Below are 9141 nucleotides of genomic sequence, written 5' to 3' on the forward strand. Positions count from 1 at the left end.
TGCTCAAGAGCCTCTGCAAAAGGAATGTTGATCTGTAGCTTCTTGAAGACATCTAAAAATTTAGAGAATTGCTTTTCTTTGGAAGCCTTCTGAAGCCTCTGAAGGTATGGCATTTTTGGCTTGTATTTAGGAGCCTTTGGCAATGTAGGGTAAGTGTCAAGAGAGTCAGGGAACGGGATGTCTGCATGCTTTGGAAGGACGTGCTCCACTTCTTCCTTCTTCTCCTCTGGAGCTTCTCTTTCAACTGACTCTTCATTGACCTTGGTCTCAGAGCCCGCTACTTTACCACTTCTCAATTGAATATCCTTGCAATCTTCTCTTGGGTTCACCATTGTATCACATGAAAATGTACTTGCGGACCTCTCAGATATCTGCTTGCTCAGTTGGCCCATTTGTACCTCCAAGTTTCTAATGGAGGCTCTGGTTTCCTGCATGAAACTTCTCATCATCTCCTAACTAGAATCTTCTTGGGATTTAGAGTTTGCCTGCTGAGGTGGTTGTTGTTGCTGAGACTGAAATTGACGGTTATTGTAATTGTTCTATTGGAAGCCACCCTGAGAATTATTGTTAAAATTCTGAGGTCTCTGAGATTGGTCCCTCCACCTAAAATTTGGGTGATTTCTCCATCCCTGATTGTATGTCTTAGAATATGGATCATTATTGGGATTTCTAGGACCACTCCCCATGTAATTGACCTGTTCAGAAGAGGATTGAGCATAATCATAATTATCATTTTGCACAAAATTACCTGTCATGTCATAAGAGACTTCTTGAGGTGGATTTTGGGTGTTGATAGCTGAGACTTGCATGCCACCCATCTGTTGAGTAAGTAGACTTATTTGTTGAGACATAAGCTTATTCTGAGCAAGAAGAGCATTAAGAGCTTCTACTTCCATAACACCTTTCTTCTGAGGAGCCTCAGAGTTCACAGGATTTCTGTTAGATGAATATAAATATTGGTTGCTAGCAACCAATTCAATCAGCTCAATAGTCTCGTCCGGTGGCTTCTTCTTGTGCAATGAACCACCTGCAGAATTATCTAAGCACTTCTTGGATATTTCACCCAAGCCTTCATAAAAGATATCTAGTTGGGTCAATTTGGAGAACATGTCCGGAGGGCATTGCCTAGTCAGTAGCTTGTACCTCTCCCAAGCTTCATAAAGAGTTTCACCATCCTTCTGTCTGAAGGTCTGAACCTCCACCCTAAGCTTAGTCAGCTTCTTTGGTGGGAAAAATTTTGTAAGAAACTCAGTAACCACCTTGTCCCAAGTATCCAAACTCTCCTTGGGTTGGGAATCTAGCCATAGCTTTGCTCCATCCCTCAGAGCAAATGGGAAGAGCATGAGTTTGTACACCTCTGAGTTCACTCCATTCGTCTTCACAGTATCACAAATCTGCAGAAAATTAGAAATAAATTGATTTGGGTCTTCGTGGGGAAGACCATGATACTGGCAGTTTTGTTGCACCAGGGTGACCAATTGTGGCTTCAACCCAAAGTTGGTCGCAGCTATAGGAGGTACCACAATGCTTTTTCCATAAAGATCTGTAGTAGGAGCAGAGTAAGAGCCAAGCACTCTCCTTTATTGCTCATTCCCATTCGGATTTGCCACATTGGCATTAACAGCATTATTAAGGTCCATAATGGATTCTACAGCCTTGTAAAGTCTTGCTTGTTGCAAACGTCGCCTGAAAGTCCTTTCAGGTTCAGGATCAAAGTCTAAGAGAGGTTCCTTGTCTCTATTCCTGCACATAAACAGACAGAAGACAAGAAAAGATGGAACTCTCTACATCAGAGTGCAGAGAATTCCTAGTGAGGTAACATATGTAAACAAATAAAATAAAAAATACTAAATAAATAAAGCAAACAATTCGAAAATTATAAATAAAATTTAAGTGAAAATTTCAAAAAAAAAATTTCCTTTTTTTCTTTAAAAAAAATTGAACAAAAAAATTAAAATAAAAATAATTAGGTAACACCAAACTTAATTTCAGAACTTAAGAGAAAACTAATTGATAGAAAACTTGAAAATTAAAGCCAAGAAGCAAATAAAACTAATAAAATAGAAAATTAAAAATAAAAAACAATGCAAGGAGCAAATAAAACTAAAATGAAATATAAAAAAAAATTAAAAAAAAAAGCTACGAAAATAAAAGACAAATAAACTAAACATGATAACTAAAAAATTATAAGAATTAATAAGCGAAAATAAAAATTGAAAAGGGAAGTAAAACGAAACAGACACACACAGGGGGGTGTGAACGAAAAGCAAGAAAAATAAATAAAAAAAATTGGAACACAAAATAACTAATGCAGAAAGAAAACTAACTAAAGAAAAAAAATATCTAATCTAAGCAATCAAACAACGAGTAGTTGTCAATCATAGTCAATCCCCGACAACGGCGTCAAAAAAATTTGGTGCGGATTTTACAACCACAAACTAACCGGCAAGTGCACCGGGTCGTACAAAGTAGTACCTCAAGTGAATGAGGGTCGATCCCACGAGGATTGATGGACTAAGCAACAATGGTTGATTAATTTACTTAGTTAGGCAAACAAAAAAGAGTGTTTTGGTATTCAAAAGCATTAAACAATAATTCATAAATTTAATAAACCAAGCAGTAAACAGGTTATGAAATATGTATGGAGAAACAGTTAAGGCTTCAGAGATATCTATCTTCCGGATTGACTTTTCGTACTAACTATTTTAATCATTCAAGATTTAATTCATGGCAAACTATGTGTGACTAGACCCTAATTCCTTAGACCTTTCTAGTCTCCTTTAAAATTCATCAACTGCCAATGCCTTGGTCAATTAATTCCAATTAGAGGGTGAAGTTCAATTCTAGTTTATATGCCACAAAAATCCTAATTACCCAAATATAAGAGGATTATATGTCACGTATCCCGTTAAGTCCAGATAATTAGAAATTTAAGAGAATCTGTTTTCAAGCTGTTGTTCAAGTAAAGAGCTTTTCCAAGTTATACAAGAACGCAATTAGAACAAGGGTCATACTTCCGTTCCACCCAAATTCATAAGATAAAGAACGAAAACAATTCTTGAAATATAAATCAGTACATGAATTAAAATACAAAAATAATAGTATCAATCCATACAATAGACAGAGCTCCTAACCCTAATAGTTAAGGTTTAGTTGCTCATGGTAGAGAGAGAAAATAAGGATTCTGAAAAACTGTAAATTGGGCTGAGGTGGAATGAAAAGTGAACTAATGTTGGAATCCCCAAAAGAGAAGTTTCTTTTCTCTTCTATATCTAATCCTAATTACTTTAAAATCTATTTTCTAAAACTAAAATAATATCTTTTCCTATTTTAAAATAAAAATAAAGTTTAAATCAGAATTAATTAAATAATTAACGTTTTCTGCATTTTCTACACGTGGCGCATGTCACGCGTACACGTCAGTCACGCGTACGTGTCGATGGTCTTCTTCACGTGTCATGCGTACGCGTCAGGTACGCGCACGCGTCGCTGAACAAATCTCTAAATCACGCGCATGCGTCAGGTACGCGCACGCGTCGCCCTCGCTGGTCATCTCCTTTAATTCTTGTGCTCCTTCCATTTGTGCAAGCTTCCTCTCCATCCTCTAAGCCATTCCTACCCTATATAGCCTTCTTCTCTTTTTCTGCGGAAGCTCCATCAAATCCAACCGAATGCTACCTAAAATAAACAGAATTGCACACGAATCAAAGTAGCATCCATAGTGGCTAAAAGATAATTAATTCTTGAATAAAACTCAACAAATTAAATGCAAATTTACTAGGAAAAGATAGGAAATATGCTCACGCATCAGGAGATACCTATCCTGTGATTATAAGCTCTACCTTAGAGCCACAGGAAGAAGAAGCACTAATTAAAGTGCTCAAAATACATAGGACCGCCCTTTGGTGGACTATAAGTGACCTTAAGGGCATAAGCCCAGCCCGATGCATGCATAAGATCCTGCTGGAGGATAATGCCAAACCAATGGTTCAACCACAAAGGCGATTGAATCCAGCCATGAAGGAAGTAGTGCAGCAGGAAGTCACTAAGCTCTGGGAGGCTGGGATTATTTATCTCATTTCTGACAACCCCTCGGTGATCCCTATCCAAGTTGTTCCTAAGAATGGAGGCATGACAGTGGTTCATAATGAAAAGAATGAACTGATCCCAAAAAGGACAGTTACAGGGTGGCGTATGTGCATTGATTACAGAAGACTCAATGACACCACCAGGAAATATCACTTTCCTTTACCCTTCATTGACCAAATGCTAGAAAGACTAGCAGGTCATGCTTTTTATTGTTTCCTGGAAGATATTCAGGATACAATCAAATAGCAATGGATCCACACGATCAGGAGAAGACAGCATTCACATGTCCATCTGGCGTGTTTGCCTATAAACAAATGCCATTTGGCCTGTGCAATGTGCCTGCCACCTTTCAGAGATATATGTTATCCATTTTCTCTGATATGGTAGAGAAATTCCTTGAAGTATACATGGATGGCTTCTCTGTTTATGGAGACTCATTTGACTCATGTCTTGATCATCTGACCCGAGTTCTAAAAAGATGCCAAGAAACAAACCTAGTTCTAAACTGGGAGAAATGCCTGGTGCACGAAATTGTGATGTCCAGGCTCAAACTATTCCTGGCACGTGAGCAACTTGGTACGCGTAATCGTGATTACACATTCATAATTTGTCACAACTTCGATACAACTAACCAGCAAGTGCACTAGGTCGTCCAAGTAATACCTTACGTGAGTAAGGGTCGAATCCTACGGAGATTGTTGGTATGAAGCAAGCTATGGTCACCTTGCAAATCTCAGTCAGGCGGATATAAAATAGTCATGGAGTTTTCGAATAATAAATAATAGAATAGGGATAGAGATACTTATGTAAATCATTGGTAGGAATTTCAGATAAGCGAATGGAGATGCTTTTCGTTCCTCTGAACCTCTGCTTTCCTGCTATCTTCATCCAATCAGTCTCACTCCTTTCCATGGCTGGCTTTATGTGATACATCACCACTGTCAATGGCTACTTTCGGTCATCTCTCGGGAAAATGATCCAATGCCCTGTCACGGCACGGCTAATCGTCTGGAGGCATCACCCTTGCCAATGGCTTCATCTTATCCTCTCAGTGAATAATATGCTCACGCACCCTGTCACGGCACGGCTATTCATCTGTCGGTTCTCGATCATGCTGGAATAGGATTTACTATCCTTTTGCGTCTGTCACTAACGCCCTGCAATCGCGAGTTTGGAGCTCGTCACAGTCATTCATTCATCGAATCCTACTCGGAATACCACAGACAAGGTTTAGACTTTCCGGATTCTTTTGAATGCCGCCATCATTCTAGCTTACGCCACGAAGATTCTGGTTAAGAGATCTAAGAGATATTCATTCTAGCTTATTTCATGTAGAACAGAAGTGTTTGTCAAGCACGTGTTCATAGGGGAGATGGTGATGAGCGTCACACATAATCATCACCTTCATCACGTTCTTGGGTGCGAATGGATATCTTAGAAGCGAAATAAGATGAATTGAATAGAAAACAGTAGTACTTGCATTAATTTTTGAGGAACAGCAGAGCTCCACACCTTAATCTATGGAGTGTAGAAACTCTACCGTATGAAAATACATAAATGAAAGGTCCAGGCATGGCCGAGATGGCCAGCCCCCTTGGTCTAAGAACAATGCGTTCAAAGATGATCCTAAGATCCTAAGATGATCAAAAGATGCCTAATACAATAGTAAAAGGTCCTATTTATAATAAACTAGCTACTAGGGTTTACATGAGTAAGTAATTGATGCATAAATCTACTTCCTGGGCCCACTTGGTGTGTGTTTGGGCTGAGCTTGAGTGTTGTACGTGTAGAGGTCCTTCTTGGAGTTGAACACCAGCTTTTGTGCCAGTTTGGGCGTTCAACTCAAAAGCTGGCGTTCAACTCTGGTTTTGGCTCCTTTTCTGGCGCTGGACGCCAGGTTTGGGTAGAAAGCTGGCGTTGAACGCCAGTTTACGTCATCTATTCTTGGCTAAAGTATGAACTATTATATATTGCTAGAAATCCCTGGATGTCTACTTTCCAACGCAATTGGAAGCGCGCCATTTCGAGTTCTGTAGCTCCAGAAAATCCACTTTGAGTGCAGGGAGGTCAGAATCCAACAGCATCAGCAGTCCTTCTTCAACCTCTGAATCTGATTTCTGCTCAAGTCCCTCAATTTCAGCCAGAAAATACCTGAAATCACAGAAAAACACACAAACTCATAGTAAAGTCCAGAAATGTGAATTTAACATAAAAACTAATGAAAACATCCCTAAAAGTAACTAGATCCTACTAAAAACATACTAAAAACAATGCCAAAAAGCGTATAAATTATCCGCTCATCACAACACCAAACTTAAATTGTTGCTTGTCCCCAAGCAACTGAAAATCGAATAGGATAAAAAGAAGATAATATACTATAAATTCCAAACTATCAATGAAACATAGCTTCAATCATATGAGCGGGACTTATAGCTTTTTGCCTCTTGAATAGTTTTGGCGTCTCACTTTATCCATTGAAGTTCAGAATGATTGGCATCTATAGGAACTCAGAGTTCAGATAGTGTTATTGATTCTCCTAGTTCAGTATGATGATTCTTGAACACAGCTTCTTTATGAGTCTTGGCCGTGGCCCTAAGCACTTCATTTTCCAGTATTACCACCGGATACATAAATGCCACAGACACATAATTGGGTGAACCTTTTCAGATTGTGACTCGGCTTTGCTAAAGTCCCCAATTAGAGGTGTCCAGGATTCTTAAGCACACTCTTCTTTTGCTTTGGACCTTGACTTTAACCGCTCAGTCTCAAGTTTTCACTTGACACCTACACGCCACAAGCACATGGTTAGGGACAGCTTGGTTTAGCCGCTTAGACCAGGATTTTATTCCTTTAGGCCCTCCTATCCACTGATGCTCAAAGCCTTGGGATCCTTTTCATTTGCCCTTGCCTTTTGGTTTTAAGGGTTATTGGCTTTTTGCTCTTGCCTCTTGGTTTTAAGAGCTTTTGGCTTTTTCTGCTTGCTTTTTCTTTTTCTTTCTATTTTTTTTTCGCCTACTTTTTTTTTCTGCAAGCTTTGTTCTTTGCTGCTTTTTCTTGCTTCAAGAATCATTTTTATGATTTTTCAGATTATCAAATAACATGTCTCCTAGTCATCATTCTTTCAAGAGCCAACATATTTAACATTCTTAAACAACAACTTCAAAAGACATATGCACTGTTCAAGCATACATTCAGAAAACAAGAAGCATTGTCACCACATCAATATAATTAAGCTAAGTTCAAGGATAAATTCGAAACTCATGTACTTCTTGTTCTTTTGATTTAAAACATTTTTCATTTAAGAGAGGTGATGGATTCATAGGACATTCATAACTTTAAGACAAAGTTACTAACTACTAATGATCATGTAATGAAGACACAAACATAGATAAGCACATAATATAGAAAACGAAAAAAACAGAGAAAGCAAGAACAAGGAATAAATCCACCTTAGTGATGGTGGCGTTTCCTTCTTGAGGAACCAATGATGTCCTTGAGCTCTTCTATGTCTCTTCCTTGTCTTTGTTGCTCCTCCCTCATTGCTTTTAGATCTTCTCTGATTTCATGAAGGATGATGGAGTGCTCTTGATGTTCCACCCTTAGTTGCTTCCAATAATTGTGTGGAAGAAAATGTATCCCCTGAGGTATCTCAGGGATCTCTTGATTCGCAGTCAAATGTTCTACCACTGAGCTATAGACCCTTGATGGAAGCTTTTGTCTTCCCTTTCCTCTTTCTAGAGGTTTCTCTGGCCTTAGGTGCCATCAATGGTTATGGAAAAACAAAAAAGCTATGCTTTTACCACACCAAACTTAGAATGTTGCTCGCCCTCGAGCAAAAGAAGAAGGAATAGAAGAAGAAGAAGATATGGAGGAGATGGAGGGATGTGTGTATGGATGTGAGTGGTGGATGGAAAACAGAAGGGATGGTCATGAATGAAGAGATAGAGGGTGAGGTGGGTGGGGATCCTGTGAGATTCACAGATCCTGAGATGATCCTGTGGGTCCATAGATCCTGAGATGATCCTGTGGGGTCCACAGATCTTGAGGTGTCAAGGTATTTACATACCTGCACCAATTTAGGCATACAAAATGCCCTTGCACACAACTCTGGGCGTTCAGCGCCAGGTTGGTGCCCATTTTGGGCGTTCAACGCCCATTTGTTGCCATTTCTGGCGTTGAACGCCAGAACCATGCTTGTTCTGGGCGTTCAGCGCCAGGATGTTGCCCATTTTGGGCGTTCAGCGCCAGAACCATGCTCTATTCTGGCGTTTGAACGCCAGGCAGATGCTCCTCCAGGGTGTGATTTTTCTTCTGCTGTTTTTGATTCCGTTTTCAATTTTTATATTTATTTTGTGACTCCACATGATCATGAACCTACAAAGACATATAACTAAGAAAAATATAGTTAGATAAATAAAAATTGGGTTGCCTCCCAACAAGCGCTTCTTTAATGTCAATAGCTTGACAGTGGGCTCTCATGGAGCCTCACAGATGTGCAGAGCTTTGTTGAGACTCTCCAACACCAAACTTAGAGTTTGGATATGGGAGTTTAACACCAAACTTAGAATTTGGTTGTGGCCTCCCAACACCAAACTTAGAGTTTGACTGTGGGGGCTTTGGTTGACTCTGCTTTGAGAGAAGCTTTTCATGCTTCCTCTCCATGGTTGCAGAGAGAGATCCTTGAGTTTTAAACACCAGGGAGTCCTCATTCATTTGGAGGACTAATTCTCCTCTGTCAACATCAATCACAGCTCTTGCTGTGGCCAGGAAAGGTCTTCCTAGGATAATGGATTCATCCTCTTCCTTTCCAGTATCCAGGACTATGAAATCAGCAGGGATGTAAAGGCCCTCAACCTTTACTAACACATCCTCTACTTGTCCATAAGCCTGTTTTCTTGAATTGTCTGCTATCTCTAATGAGATTTTGGCAGCTTGCACCCCATAGATTCCCAGTTTCTCTATTACAGAGAGGGGCATGAGGTTTATTCCTGAACCAAGGTCACACAGAGCCTTAAAGATCATGGTGCCTATGGTACAAGGTATTATGAACTT

At 39.6% G+C, this 9141-nt stretch overlaps 1 non-coding gene across 1 annotated transcript; it reads left to right on the top strand.

Annotated features, from left to right (window-relative positions):
- The first annotated feature begins 1104 nt into the window (after positions 1-1104).
- Positions 1105-1211, top strand: LOC112788033 (small nucleolar RNA R71). The gene has a single exon (XR_003195414.1). It is a non-coding gene; the product is annotated as a small nucleolar RNA R71 (small nucleolar RNA).
- The last annotated feature ends 7930 nt before the right edge of the window (positions 1212-9141 follow it).

The sequence above is a fragment of the Arachis hypogaea genome, chromosome 20, assembly GCF_003086295.3.
Source record: "Arachis hypogaea cultivar Tifrunner chromosome 20, arahy.Tifrunner.gnm2.J5K5, whole genome shotgun sequence".
In the NCBI taxonomy this organism is placed as follows: Eukaryota; Viridiplantae; Streptophyta; class Magnoliopsida; order Fabales; family Fabaceae; genus Arachis; species Arachis hypogaea.